Source organism: Tenebrio molitor, chromosome 2 (assembly GCF_963966145.1).
Source record: "Tenebrio molitor chromosome 2, icTenMoli1.1, whole genome shotgun sequence".
Classification (NCBI taxonomy): domain Eukaryota; kingdom Metazoa; phylum Arthropoda; class Insecta; order Coleoptera; family Tenebrionidae; genus Tenebrio; species Tenebrio molitor.
In genome coordinates, this window is record NC_091047.1 from 33,200,201 (window position 1) to 33,216,354 (window position 16,154).

General features: G+C 33.5%; 1 long non-coding RNA gene across 3 annotated transcripts; it reads right to left on the reverse strand.

Moving 5' to 3' along the window:
• Positions 1-549: 549 nt before the first annotated feature.
• On the reverse strand, positions 550-4,202 carry LOC138124539 (uncharacterized). 3 transcript variants are annotated; one of them, XR_011157179.1, is made up of 9 exons: positions 2,509-4,202; positions 2,376-2,450; positions 2,243-2,317; positions 2,111-2,184; positions 1,978-2,052; positions 1,846-1,919; positions 1,580-1,654; positions 1,181-1,255; positions 550-1,045 (listed from the first exon to the last, which is right to left on the reverse strand). It is a non-coding gene; the product is annotated as an uncharacterized lncRNA (long non-coding RNA). The 3 variants fall into 3 exon arrangements; XR_011157178.1 differs by lacking the exon at positions 1,580-1,654; XR_011157180.1 differs by lacking the exons at positions 1,580-1,654; positions 2,243-2,317.
• Between the last annotated feature and the right edge of the window lie 11,952 nt (positions 4,203-16,154).

Genomic DNA, 16,154 nt, shown 5'->3' on the forward strand with positions numbered 1-16,154 from the left:
TATTATAACCGGCCTGTTAAAAAGTGTAATTTAAGTGATCCCCGCAGAGCGCAAGTGTACGGGCGGTTTTTGGGGATATTATTCATCTTAAGTTTTTGTCACGGAGAGTTTTTCTCGTTCAAATGACATTCGAAATTAAAATCAAAAATACAATTGTGTTCAAAACATATTTTTCCGATTTTAAATTCTTTAGAAGCGCCCGTACTGTGTATCATATGTTGACATATCAAATGTCAGTCTGTTAAGAGGTTTTGCAAAATTATTAGTTGGTTACAACTCTACGGTTACAACAAAGTTTAAATTTGATAAAATGAGTAATGGGTCGTCGGCGGTAGGTATTTTGTAGCACGAAGTTTTTAGTTTGAAAAATATCACGCTTAATACGGAAAAAAACATGTTTTAACCTAAGAATTAAAAATGAAATGTACAGCTGCCAGAAAAAAGTAGCAGATTTCATTTATTTGTCAAAGTTGACATGTAATTATACCTAATACTTTTCAAAGCTATGTTACCGCAAAATGCTCAATGATGATAATAAAATAACAACCATTTCTGTTAGTTGCAGTACCCAGCACATGCCATTTTATTTCCCTTCAATTACAGTCTAATATCTCACAAAATTTTAATAATAATAATAATAATACCTTTTATTACGGGAAGTCCCTTTACATCAAATAGTTATAATAATTAAAAAAAAAAACAATCAATCAAAAGTAATTAATACAATTCATATCAACTATATTAAAAAAAGGAAAAAAAGAAGAAAATCAGAAAATAATTGTGATCAACACAAAAGCTTTAAAGCTTTAATGAAAGAAAGTGCTATAAATCAATATCCTTTAGCTTAAATTTAACATTTCTTAGTGATAAACCAAAAAGCTCGATGTCATGCGTGTGATCCTAGCCACCGGAGAGAAGAGACCATATCTAGTTGATGCGATGGGATTGAGTGGCCAACAACGGACTAGTCCTCAATTTTCTTATAGGATAGTTTAAGTAAAAAAGTTCCAGTAACTCAGGAGAGTCGACAAACCCATTAAACAGCCTAAATAAAAATATCAGATCATTTCTTGAACGTCTCGTCTCCAGACTATCTAAAGCTATCATATTTTAATAAATATTACATGACAAGTATTTAAAAGCTGTCGTTTAAAGAATACAATATGAATAAATGTCTTACATTTGCGACGCGGAAACTTGTCTTCTAGTCCGACATCACAGTGAGCGGTGTTTTGGATGAAATCAGTGGAGGTTTCTGTAAAATTTATTATTAGTGATTATTTATTGTAAACTTGCGAAAATGAATGTCTTACATTTGCGACTCGGAAACTTGTCTTCTAGTCCGACATCACAGTGAGCGGTGTTTTGGATGAAATCAGTGGAGGTTTCTGTAAAATTTATTATTAGTGATTATGTATTGTAAACTTGCGAAAATGAATGTCTTACATTTGCGACTCGGAAACTTGTCTTCTAGTCCGACATCACAGTGAGCGGTGTTTTGGATGAAATCAGTGGAGGTTTCTGTAAAATTTATTATTAGTGATTATTTATTGTAAACTTGCGAAAATGAATGTCTTACATTTGCGACTCGGAAACTTGTCTTCTAGTCCGACATCACAGTGAGCGGTGTTTTGGATGAAATCAGTGGAGGTTTCTGTAAAATTTATTATTAGTGATTATGTATTGTAAACTTGCGAAAATGAATGTCTTACATTTGCGACTCGGAAACTTGTCTTCTAGTCCGACATCACAGTGAGCGGTGTTTTGGATGAAATCAGTGGAGGTTTCTGTAAAATTTATTATTAGTGATTATGTATTGTAAACTTGCGAAAATGAATGTCTTACATTTGCGACTCGGAAACTTGTCTTCTAGTGCGACATCACAGTGAGCGTGTTTTGGATGAAATCAGTGGAGGTTTCTGTAAAATTTATTATTAGTGATTATTTATTGTAAACTTGCGAAAATGAATGTCTTACATTTGCGACTCGGAAACTTGTCTTCTAGTCCGACATCACAGTGAGCGGTGTTTTGGATGAAATCAGTGGAGGTTTCTGTAAAATTTATTATTAGTGATTATGTATTGTAAACTTGCGAAAATGAATGTCTTACATTTGCGACTCGGAAACTTGTCTTCTAGTGCGACATCACAGTGAGCGTGTTTTGGATGAAATCAGTGGAGGTTTCTGTAAAATTTATTATTAGTGATTATTTATTGTAAACTTGCGAAAATGAATGTCTTACATTTGCGACTCGGAAACTTGTCTTCTAGTCCGACATCACAGTGAGCGGTGTTTTGGATGAAATCAGTGGAGGTTTCTGTAAAATTTATTATTAGTGATTATGTATTGTAAACTTGCGAAAATGAATGTCTTACATTTGCGACTCGGAAACTTGTCTTCTAGTCCGACATCACAGTGAGCGGTGTTTTGGATGAAATCAGTGGAGGTTTCTGTAAAATTTATTATTAGTGATTATTTATAGTAAACTTGCGAAAATGAATGTCTTACCTTTGGAGTTAACAGATGGCTATGCATAGGTGGAAGTGTAAAACGTGTAGTAAAGTGACCAGTGTTCGGAACGACTCCCTTTTCTCTGGAAGCCACCTATCACTCCAACAAATGGTTGGGCAAAAGGCTATGCTCAAAAAGATATTGCTCGTGTAGCGAAATTGGGACAACACTCGACGCATACAAAAGTTGACTGGTGTGCTTTTTGTCGAGATGTACGCGAGCAATATCTAATTGACAACCCGCAAATAATAGGTGGCTTGAACGACGACATGACTTCTAAAGTGGTAGAAACACTACACCGGATATTGTTGTGTTACACAAGCCAAAAATGCTCCAAATAAATTATTATTTTGGAACCGATTCCTCCAAAGAAACTCGTGGAGGTATGTTGGAAAGAGATCTTCCGATGTTCCGAATTGTCGTCGGAGCTTTCTTTTCGCTCTCATCCACATGTTTTCCACATTTTGTGTGTGGACGGAGCGATCACCAGGGTCAACAAAATTTTGTTGATGAACAATTACCTGGTGTTCGTAAATTCCCCCACCGATTTCATCAAGCCGATTATAGGCCCTCCATCCATCCGAAATTATCAGCGTTCCGGGCTGAATGTACCTAGATTTAGTATAATTTATATAAATAAAAAAAATTAAAAAAAAAGTAGCAATGCGTTTTTATAACAACGTTGTTATTAAAACGCATTGCTAATTTTTGATATACGTACCTTTGTATAAGATTTGACAAAGTTTCTGCCGTCCTATCAGGTACCTCCACCAGGAAACATTTTTTTGTATACCTTTCAATTCCGCCAAATACCCAATGTCCTGCCCTCCATTGACCACGATGATATTTCCGGTGGAAGAATTTTGATTCATCTATTTCTACCACTTTAGAAGTCATGTCGTCATTCAAGCCACCTATTACTTGCGGGTTGTCAATTAGATATTGCTCACATACATCTCGACAAAAAGCACACCAGTCAACTTTTGTATGCGTCGAGTGTTGTCCCAATTTCGCTTCATGAGCAATATCTTTTTGAGCATAGTCCTTTGCCCAACCATATATTATTAATAAAATTTGTTGGAGTGATAGGTGGCTTCCAGAGAAAAAGGAATCGTTCCGAATACTGATCACTCTACTACACGTTTTACATTTCCACCTATAACCATCTGTTAAGTCCATTTTACGGACAAAGGACATGGGTATTTGGCAGGTCTGGCACAGCACTGTATTACGTAAGAGGCGCCTTTTTGCCAACCATCTTATACAATCCAAAGTCTCATTAAACATGAGACTTTGGTATCGATGTACTTCAGCCCTTATACTATGTTGCGCCATTACATCTTGTATATCAACAATATAAGTTGGCGCAGGTCTACCTCGACCACCCATTGCAGATAAGAGACGAAAAAAAAGCGAAAATAAAATTGCACTAACACCAGAGCTAATACGCACGTACGTCTTGGGACACCAAGAGACGACTAATTTTTGCAGAAGTGTTGGTTCTTCAAGAAACCTCGGTCGTATTCTTATTTTGTAAAATTTTATTTTAAGGGTGGGGTTTAGGTACCTACCTGATTTGAAATGGTCGAAAAATTGTGTTTTTTAAACATCCATATTTTTAAAACGTCTTTCCTCTAGGGCCCCATGCTTTTCATTTTTAGATTTCCTTATAAATTGCAATTTGAGGACTATGCAGATGCTAAAACCTAATTCGAAGTTAACAAAAAAAAAAGTATGGGTTCCTCGGAAATTGAATTCTAAACCGTTTGGTACCATCACCTTGCTTCCAAAAAAATCACAGATCTTATTATACATCAACATACTTACGTACGATTTTACCACTAAATTCACAAGGATTAAGTTGACCGTGCAGTTGGGCCAGAGAGATAATGTTCTTAAATTTGACCACATCTGATATTCTAAGATCCCAGTGCATGATTTCTACGTTCATCTGTTTTTTAATCAAAACAAAATTTTTATAGATAATTATGAATAGAGAAATATGTTTCTGCAGGGTTGCCTATCAAAATATGGCCGCAAGTATTTTTTAATTAAAATTAAATTAAATAATTTTTTCCCAAACAGTTTCGTTCACTTGTTTTTTTACACAAATTATAATTAAAGCTATTTTTTTTCTCTACACGATGGAATACGGTTGTTTATGGAAAAGTGGCCGCAAATAGGGGTAACTGTTAAAGATAGATAAGAGCAAAAGAGAGTTAGCGCACCACACCGTGTATTTTTTTTATGTTGTATCTTTGATTTTAAATATTTATTCCTATAGCAATACAGCAACACTTCTAATAAAGTATTTTGTTTGGTGCTGTCCAGAACATAAACATATGAAGAGAAGATTACAAATAACGCTATAATCCTACCCCTAATTAATGATCGGCCCAGGGCCGCCGGGTGCTTATGAGCCGCCCTTGTGCAAACTTTAAAAAATGCCCCCTCCCCCTCCCCCTCAGAAAGATTTAAGAAAATTTCCTATTTCCATTGTTTTATGCGTTGACATATGGATAATTTTAAATATGTATTCATTCTCCTTTAAGTTCTGTTAAAAATAGTAAAAAAAGTGAATTTTAAAATTATCTTTAGGCTTCATCATTCGCCTCATAATAAAACATTAGATATCATTTAAATAAATACAGGGTGTAACAAAAATAAGTGCAATTATTTTAACTGGTAATAGTACTCATCAATTACAACAACTTTTCTGAATAATTGTTTTTAAACAAATTCTGAAGGGTTTTAAAAATTAATCTAAATTTACTAAAACTTTACTTACCAGCCTATCAAACGATTTTAATCTAACTACGTACATAAAGTCTGTCTCAATTCTAATTTTCCACCAACACTGCATTCTACGTTGGAAATACAACCGGTAACACTGTTTGGTGAAAAATGCGTCAGATTGTATTTGTTAGATTATCTGTCAATTTCCGTTTTTACAACTCAAAATTTTAGAATAAAGGTAAAGAACGGAAATCTTTTTTAAAATGCAGCAAGTAAGTAGGTAGAAAATCAAATTCTAAAAGCAAAATAAATTAATGAACTAATTTTAATGTTTTCGGATCATGTTTATAAGATAATTATATTGCCAACTTTGGTTATAAGAATCCCCAATTTAGAAATATTTTTACTTTACCAACATAATTCAACAGGTGGTGGAAATTTAGAATTGAGACAAACTATACCTACATTTAATAAAGAAATAAAACAGGGAGGTAACAATAAACAAACGAAAGTGAGACCTTTTTATTCATCAAATACAACATGAAAATGTTCAGATTTTTAAAAATTGCACTCAACGTGAACGTCAAAATAAAGGGTGGACAAAGGGCAGTTCAATTTTGCAAATTCTAAAATATTTTATTTAAACAGTTGAAATTGATGAATACTATTATGTACTATGACGGCCAAAAAATTTTGTCTGTCAGTTAAAAAAAAAATGTGTGATCCGTACTTTATTGTCATCATGATTACCGTCTTGATTATGAACGTTATTTTTTGGGTGGTTAATTTCAAAACCCAAAATTATTTTGTCATTTCTACTACACAGAACGTTTACCTCAGGTTATCTATGTACGATTGCTACAATTTTGTTTATTCATGTCGGATGTTTGGAATATCTGAGCTTCAAACAGTTTAAATTGATTGTAAAAATGACAAGAGCCGAAAGTTGGGTTACGATTCCTAAAGGTTTATTTACACTTTATTTGAATGTCAAGAAAGTGACGGCCAAAATTTTTTGGCCGCCATAGTACCAGTTAAAAATAAATTAACTTATTTTTGTTACACGCTGTATAATCAGTTGATAAGACAACATTTGTAATTAACATTAAAAACACTTCGCTGCAAAATTTTATTAATAGGTTTCTTTTGAAAAATGCTTAATGCAAGTATAAGTAGGAAAGTAGGTAAAATTACCTAAAATATAGTTTTTTACATAAAACAGATCGAGATCACAATGCCAAACATGTGCAACCACGTCTAGACCGTGACCATGTCTATTTGTGATATTCTGAATGAATACGGGGCGGCGGGCGGCAGTGTTTCCAACCTTTCTCGTTTCCATTATCGTACGTGGAGGGAGAAAATGATCGTATTTTGAATCAAAAAGTCGTACGCTTGTATTATTCTTCAATTAATTGCACAAAACTCAATGTTAGACATCTTTGAAATCAGAAAAAAAAACTCTACCAGAATAAAATAAAAAAATTTGTTTCCATTCAAAAAAACAAAGTTGGCACTTATTTGACATAACAATTAATGTTGAAAAAAATAAAAAATGAAGCCGTTTGTAGTGTTTTTTTTAACCATTTTATTGCTTTATGGCTTACAAAATCGGACAATGAATAACAGCCTGTATTTACATAAAATGTACTTACAAAACATAATCAGTCTTAAAAATTTTTTAGTTTCTCTGTAGTGCAGTTTTACCGGAAATCGCCAAATAAAAATGTAGAGCCGCCTCTTCATCATAATCATAAATAACTCAAATAACTCCATGTCGCATTAGGTAGTCCGGGTCCGGGTAGTCGCACTGTCGCAGTCGGTTTAGGACGTTTAGGTAGGTAGGAAAGAAATAGGAATAGGAACCAGTGTGTGTTCTCGGTATTCTGTGGGACCAGTTAGCCAGATGCTGAGGCCGAAATGCTACAACAGTACAACGTGTCCCCCTGATCAGTGATCATCATAAAAAATAACCGTTCCGCATTATTTCCGCCCGTCTCCATCTCCGTCCGCATTATTTCCGTCCATCCCCATCTGAATGATCTAAATTTTTTCGCTTCGTTTTGGATGATTTAAATTATTATCTGTAATAATATCACAAGAGAGTGAGAATAAATTGAAAATAATTCGACAGATTTTCGAAAACTTGTTGCCAGGCAATAGACACGAGAGCCCGGAGGGCTCGAGTGGCTATTGCCATCTGGCAACAAGTTTGAGAAAGAATCTGGAGAATTATTTTCATATTTATTCTCACTCTCGAGGGGTATTCGTACGATTATTTTTTCATGAGTACAAAATCAAAAATACAAAAAAAAAAAATATTATCGCTTTGAATAGTTTTTCGTTCATTTTCAACAATTGATGACACTTACTGTCAAATTGAAAAATACATTGGGCCGTATGATTTCCCATTCGTTAAGCCTTTCGTTAGTCAAATAATTGATTAGACAAAGTGAGAGTATATGCCAAGCACTATGTTAGACAGCGACAAAACAATTTAACGACGTTCTTTAACTTTAATGAAAGGGAAATCATACGGCCCATTGTCACTAAGAAAAATTAAAACAAAATACGAACTATAATTATTCTCACTTGGATAATGTACTTAGATTATTCTCACTATAATAATGATACAATTGGACAGATTTGAACATGTGATCAAAAATGCTGATGAACTATTGGAAGTTATAAACATGAAAAAATAATCGTATAAATACGTACGATCCGCAAGTTGTGATCGTACATCGTACATTACACCGAATTATCGTATCGTATCGATAAAAATCGTACGGTTGGCAACATTGGCGGGCGGTCCGGGGCGGATATTTATGGTGCAAACTGGGTTTATTCCAAAATGTGCCCCCTTGGTATTTATTGCCTTATGGCCCTTTGAAGTCTAAGCAGGATCACTGAGGACGAAGACATCTGGACATAATTGTAGGATTTTACCAAATGGAAACGAAAAAATAAATTTTATTATAAAAGTAATATGTAAGTACACTGATGTGTACTTTGGTTAACACCAATCTCAAAATGCCGCCCCTTTAATTTGCCGCCCTTGTGCGGTGAACAACCTGCACACCTGTACGCGGCGGCCCTGGATCGGCCCAACTCCCCAACTGAACGATAAATAAATCCCTCTACCTGACGCCTGGCCCAACTGACCAACGCCGTTTCAATGACATCAAATCTTTCTCAAAATTTTTTTTGTCGACTTCTGCGGATTTTTGTTAAATGGAAGTTAAATCACTTGTTTTAATAATTGGTAAACCTTGTTCACGTTGAGTTGAACATTTCAAGTTCAAAATATTTAATTTTTTGGCTCTGTAATTATGTTTCGTAAATATTGACATGTAGCTAACCAACATAATGCGATTTAGCAATGCTTAATTCAACGTGAACGGTGTTTACCTGCATGTCACTATTTACAAAACATAATTACAGAGCCAAAAAATAAAATATTTGACCTTGAAATTGTCAACTCAACGTGAAGAACATATATTAGGGACTTTTTTTGTGTTGGCATTGTTGGCAACAATTAAACATTTTGAAGTCAACATCGCTCTTGTTTACTAACTTTAATTACATTTAATTAAGTTGTTTCTTTTTTTACATTTTCTCTTTCTATGATTCATGTGATCAGAGCAAATATTTTTGGAAAACAGTGAACTTTTAATTCCCATGCAAATCTTCCAGAAATTGTAAGAAAATCTGCAGAAGCCTATGATGTTTATGTCAACTATCACATCAAAAAGCAGAATAACCAACAATAATATTACCAACCTATGAAAAAAAGTCACATTCATTTAAAATCACCCGGTACTAACAAGCTGTTTTTTATGGTTTTTTTAAATGCATATTATAATCTTGTCAAAAATCCCTATGATATTTCACAATCAATTTTGGTTTCTGGCGGCATATTTAGTTGGACTTAATTTCTCAATTCATAACATTTAGTGTTGGGAGTGGTATAATTGACCGTTGTTAATTAACGTTAATTAACCATAATTGACGGTTAATTATCATAATAGAAAAAGTGTTAATTAACCATGTTAATTAACAAAAATTGGTTAATTGTCCATGGATATATCTGTTAATTATCCTGATTGGTGATCAAGTTGCAAAAAAGCACGGATGAAAAATTAGGTTGGTATTACTCTCGTGTCAAAAATGGATTACTCCCTAGAATTCGAACTTTAGGGAAATAACGTTTTTCATGTTGTGTGTAACTAGAATTTTCAAAAGTTATTTTGAATGGCTACGGTTGGTTACTTTCAATTGAGAGATTAAATCCAAATAAATATGCCGCCAGTAACCAAAATTGATTGTGAAACGAAAAATCATCTATCACTTAGCGAGAAATTAGTCATTTGCAACTGTTACAATTAATTTGCTGTCTTACATTTTTTGGATATCTTTTGTTTGTCACCAGAAACCACATAGCCTCCAACCTAACCAAATTTATGGCAACCTAGTAACGAATATCCCTAAATCCTAGGGAGTAATCCATTTTTGACACGAGAGTAGCTGTCATCGTGTTTGGTAACTTTGACGAATCAATATTGCTAGCATTGCTGTAATTTAAATCTATTTATGCTGTACCTAACCTCAAATAAATAATTACTAAAAAGTCGCTATAAAATTCACACAAACTAAATTTCTATTGCATAGGTACTCCAAGTAAAGTTGACTCGAGTTGCAAAAAAACCTCTTTGCTTTTGAAACAGCACGAGTTGTATTTCCAAATATCATAGCAACGAGTTAAAATTCAGGAGAAATATATTCGGCACACGACCTGCTGTATAATAATCGGCCTGTTCATTTCATTAAAAAAGCATTGTGAAAATGTTTCGGAGAAAGAGCCAATTTTCGCCGATGAGGGCGCCACAGTACGGGCGCTTCTGAAGAATAAAAAATAAAAATGTTCAATAATAAAATACGCTCACACATTATTCAAGTAACATTTTATTAATCATTTTTACAGTAATTATCACAAAAGTGAAAAGTACAATTATTGAATTGGAACTGCCACATTAGCTTCGTGCTCTTAATTTGAATTTCCCGCCATTTGACACGATGACATTTGTTTATGTTTAATTAAGACATAATCGAACATGTACAAGAATAGGAATTGTTAAGTTATTCTATTTTTAAAAACATTGCAAAGAAAGAAAAAAGAGATATTTTTGGCTCTACATTTTAGGTTAGCTGTCAACATGCTCCAATTAATCTATGCTTTAAAAAAACACAATTAATTGACGGTTTTCCAACCTTTGAACGCGCGACAGATCGATATGGCTGGCATGCTCACGAATACGTAACCATTATCTATTTATAACAAATTGGCGAAAATCATTTGTAAGTCTTTTCAAATTTCAAATGTAATTTTGTAGTGCTTATATAGACCACCAACATTACACTTGTCTAGAGGACATAGTAGATGTTTATGTTATACCGATAGATCGATATGGCTGGCATGCTTACGATTTACACCACAAGATGGCGCCACCAGATTTCAGAAATTTGAGCAAAAAAAGCAGCATACGTTACGTAAAACGGGTATAATATTATTTAAGGACATTTGCATCGACGTTCCTTATTTTTAAAGCAACCTTAAAAACAATTGTTGCTACGATTTTAATAATTGTAACCAAGGTTTTATGTTTTTCTTATTTTTAAGCTACGACGGTGCAAACGGTTACCTATTAGTCGAATTTATATAACTTAAACACCTTCACAATTTTTCATAAACAAAAAATTGTTTCCCTATGGTAACAAAAGCAGAACAATCTGAACAATCCTGATTCCGCACGTAATCGAGAAAAGCGCACGGGAAAAGCGTGCGCGGACAAAGCGTGTTAATTCTTTAATAAATCTGGCAACGGTGTAAGTTCATTTCATACTGCAAATACAGAGGAAAGTGGGAGAAGAAATCGTGCACGTATTCCCCGTGCGCAGTAGCGGTGCGTACTAGTAGGACCTTAAACTGCAACATTACCGCTGGGGGCCACTGACCTCTATAACATGGACTGCGTGTGCAGTGGTCCCTGCCACAGTAAAATTGAAGCTACAAAGTCGGCCATCTTTGTAGTCTCACATTGGAAACTTTTAGTTTTGCACCAAAATACTGTTGGCAGCAGATTTAGTGACATCATTCTGTCACTCGTTCTGTTGAGTTCCCTGATTTCTTATTTGTGATTTTATTCGTGATTTCTGTAAATTTGGTCACAAAAACATGGTTGAGTTATATTTAAATCGTCTTCATCAACGATCACGACCACACCTGTCAACGTCAAACGTCAGTGAAAAGCAGGACAGGATTCAGTTAACTGTACAAAAAGAAAGTTACTAAAAATTGAGACTAGCAATATGGCCGACTTTCTGCTTCAGTTTTGAAACATAGCATCCTCGGTCCATGTTATAGAGGTCAGTGCTGGGGGCGCAACTAATCGCCTACGTCCATGACCAACTTCATTCATATTCGCTTCGCTTCTATATGGCCGTCTCAATTTAGCAAAAATTTGTTCTCGCAAAGTAGTCCATGAAACGTGCATAGACAACACAGTTACACAGTAAACCTATAGAACGCAAACTCCTATGCATTTTATCGGTTTTTTTGGAAACGCACCCACCACAAGCCGCCAGGGGACGCTGCCGTTTTATAAAAATAAAAATCGCGGAAACTTATGCCAAAATTAAAAAAATATATATATTTTGACATTTAATTAATTTAAATAATTTAAATAATACTTAATTAATTTAAATAATTTAAATAATAATAATAATAATAATAATAATAATAATAATAATAATAATAATAATAATAATACTTAATTAATTTAAATAATTTAAATAATACTTCGGCACGAACAAAATAGATTGCTGAATGTGGCCGTACCCTCGACTCAATTCAACTTCCCTCCTTTTCCAGTCCAGACTTACTTCCAGTAATAGTAAAAAAATATTGATAATTATATTTTAACTGAAAACTATTTTTTATAGAATTTTCATCCGATCTACTAATCTACGATATTTCTACTGAAGATGCTATAAGTAAATTGTGTAAATCCTGTTTTATGTAGTAATGAAGATATAAATTCTTGTGAAAGTTTCAAAAAGAAAGAATGTTAATCCAAAATTCGGGCTGCAAGTACCGAAAACGTTACATGCAAAATTCGATGTCAAAATAAAGAGCAAAATTTTGAAGGTGAGGAAGCCATAAATCTCTGTTTGTCGCAATTGAGGAAAAGAAACACCAAATCAAAATTTATAAGAATGCAATGGAAATGTATCGAAAAAAATTGAAAATAAAAACTTCAAAATAAATGTAGTCTTTTAATTTCATAAATAAATTATTTTGAAAATTAAAATAAATAAAAAAGCCAGGATATCCAGCTGGCTGTGTCTTATTTTGCACCTACCACAAGCCAGTAGATGGCGTCGGGACACAAAAAACTATGGGAGTTTGCGTTCTATAGGTTTACTGTGTTGTCTATGGAAACGTGCATAGACAACACAGTAAACCTATAGAACGCAAACTCCTATGCATTTTATTGTTTTTTTTGGAAACGCACCCACCACAAGCCGTCAGAGGACGCTGCCGTTTTATAAAAATAAAAATCGCGGAAACTTATGCCAAAATTAAAAAAATATATTAAGTCATAAATAATAAATCTACTGGTACGAGAATTTGCAGAGTTCAAAGGTATTTAAACCATGTGGAACTCGCCATAGATTTTCAAATCCAATTAAATATCCTGGGCATTTTATGGAATGGATTAAAAACACGGGTAACAAGCAGTTATCAACTTTGTAGCCTATTAAAGTGTAGGTATAACAGCTAGGTACACTGTGTGTGGACTTCATTTTACCAGCAAATACTTCGGCACGAACAATAGATTGCTGAATGTGGCCGTACCCTCGACTCAATACAACTTCCCTCCTTTTCCAGTGCAGACTTACTTCCAGTAATAGTAAAAAAATATTGATAATTATATTTTAACTGAAAACTATTTTTTATAGAATTTTCATTGGATCTACTAATCTACGATATTTCTACTGAAGACGCTATAAGTAAATTGTGTAAATTCTGTTTTATGTAGTAATGAAGATATAAATTCTTGTGAAGTTTCAAAAAGAAAATAAGAAAAGCTGAGCATAATCAAAATTATAAAAAGCCCGAATGTTAATCCAAAATTCGGGTTGCAACTACGGGCTGCAATGTACCGAAAACGTTACATGCAAAATTCGATGTCAAAATAAAGAGCAAAATTTTGAAGGTGAGGAAGCCATAAATCTCTGTTTGTCGCAATTGAGGAAAAGGAACACCAAATCAAAATTTATAAGAATGCAATGGAAATGTATCGAAAAAAATTGAAAATAAAAACTTCAAAATAAAAGTAGTCTTTTAATTTCATAAATAAATTATTTTGAAAATTAAAATAAATAAAAAAGCCAGGATATCCAGCTGGCTGTGTCTTATTTTGCACCTACCACAAGCCAGTAGATGGCGTCGGGACACAAAAAACTATGGGAGTTTGCGTTCTATAGGTTTACTGTGTTGTCTATGGAAACGTGCATCATGTGTCGCCATCTTCCGTCAAGTTGACAACTTATTCATTCTAAAGCATGGCCTCCTAGATCAAAAGAGACAAAGCGTCTCTTACCAGGCCCGTCGCATATTTAGTTCAAGGCATTATTTTTGTTTTCTAGAGTGCGCCACAGTAAGGAGCCTTATTGGTTGCCTACAATCAATTTCAACTGGTGACATTGGTGACCGAGTCCACACAGTCCATACCGAGGTCCATACCTTGATACCTCAGTCATATGAATTAAATATTCATTACTTTTTATAAAACAAAAAAAATCTGCTTACAGCCTTTAAAATAAAATACCATTAATTAACAATCAATTTAATTTTAACAGTTTTCTTTTTTTAGTATTGATAGATTTTTTTTTTAATATTTTGAGTGTAAATTACAAAAATTTATCAATACAGGGGGAATTAATTTTTTCATTATTGTATCGCAAACTATACCATAATGAACACTACATTGAAATACAGGATTATGAAGCAAATATGAACTCAAAACGTTTTTTAAAATAAAATCAACATTTTCTTTTGGAAGACTGGGAAGGATTTCTATCATAATATCCACCACAAATTCTATTAGGCCTACAAATCTTTCGTTGGGATAGTTCAATTTTCCTCGGTCTTGATTATAAATTAATTCTAGTAAAGGGCTCGTTTTTTCAGGAGAGGTGTTCCGAAACGTTGATAAGCACAATTCACAATTGTTCACAGATTCTGCAACTTTCACTATAAGATAACCACATAAAAAGCTGTAGCTGCCGATTCCATTTTAAAACTATTAACTTCAAAACCATCATGTACAAATACAGATAATTTTTCAAGTTTTTCAATAACAATTTCGTTCAAAGTAATAACAATTTCATCAGTGTCATTTGAATTTCGAGGTATTGCCAGTTTTGCATTACTAATGTATTCAGTATTAGATATTATGTTGCTGTTGTTTACGCTTTTTATCAAACCGCTTTTCAAAATCTGTCGAAGTGCATGTTCAGCTGCCCTACAATCTGTGAGGTCATTTGAACCACCGCGGAGTCGAACGTTAGAAAATATTGATTCTACAGCGTCGGAACTGAAATTTCTTGTTAAAACATAAAAAAATTGAGGTCACTAATTAAATATTTGATACATAGATACGTGCTCTTCGCAGTAAAAATTAACGCTTGACCAGTTTCTTTTGTTAAGCCTTATATACCTGCTTCAGCTGAAGTGGACTGAACATCATTTATACATCATGTATAATGTGGGAATTCTTCATTTAACTAAAGAAGACGTACATCTTCAATGTTAGTATATGGAGCAGTATTAACATCCCTTTGATGCATGTGTTGTGTTTTATTGCTAACATCATGGATTTGAAAGAACTTATACATATTTTCCATATATTTCACCGTTGCAGAACAATCCTTGAAATAAGCGAATTCTTCTCCACCATGATGAGCAATATATCGTAGAGCCGCAGTAACTGGCGGTGAAAATATTTGAACTGTTAAACGTACTTTAATTTTTTCTAAATTAGATGGATAAATATGTTTTTTCGTTAAATATCGAACTGGTTTAATTATTAACTTTTCTTGAATTTCTAATAGTTCTTTCAGATAATTTGCTGTAATAATTCCATCTGATAAAGCCATATCATGATTAAAAAAATAAATTTCTACCATTTTTAATTGCATGACAATAATCGAAACTCATAAAGAATTTAAGTCCAGGATTATAAGGATGAGCAATAACATTTTGAAGCATTCAATTTCCAAAATGCTTGAACAGGGCAACGTGATTTTTATGGTTATCTCCTACGATTCTAATAACTTTAAATCCACAATCAGCTAGTAATTTTAAAACATCTAATGTTAATTTATACAACTCTTTACTATTTAGTTACCTGTGGAAGTAATAACTTGCTGGTATAACGTACTTTGTTGAAAGTCCATGAACTACATAACAAAGAAGTTGATTTGCAATAACCGGTTTAGTTCCAATTTTGTTAGATGATTTATTAGTGACTGTCTCTAATCCAAATATACGATGTTCTGCTTTTGAATAATAAACGGATTCCCTGATTGCCATATCATCCACTACTTAAGAACACACTTTTTCCGGGGCATTCAAATTTTTAATTTCGCATATAAGACGATTCCGAATTAAGTCTTCATTTCCAATGCCAAAATATTTTTTCAATGTTGTTTTGCAAGGTAGTTTAAATAGTGAATTCCTGGGAAACTCATAACCCTTTGGAGAACAAAATCGCCATGCAATGCACTGACGAATGGTCATTTCTGACCATCTTGGATTTTTTTTATTATAGTTTTTAATT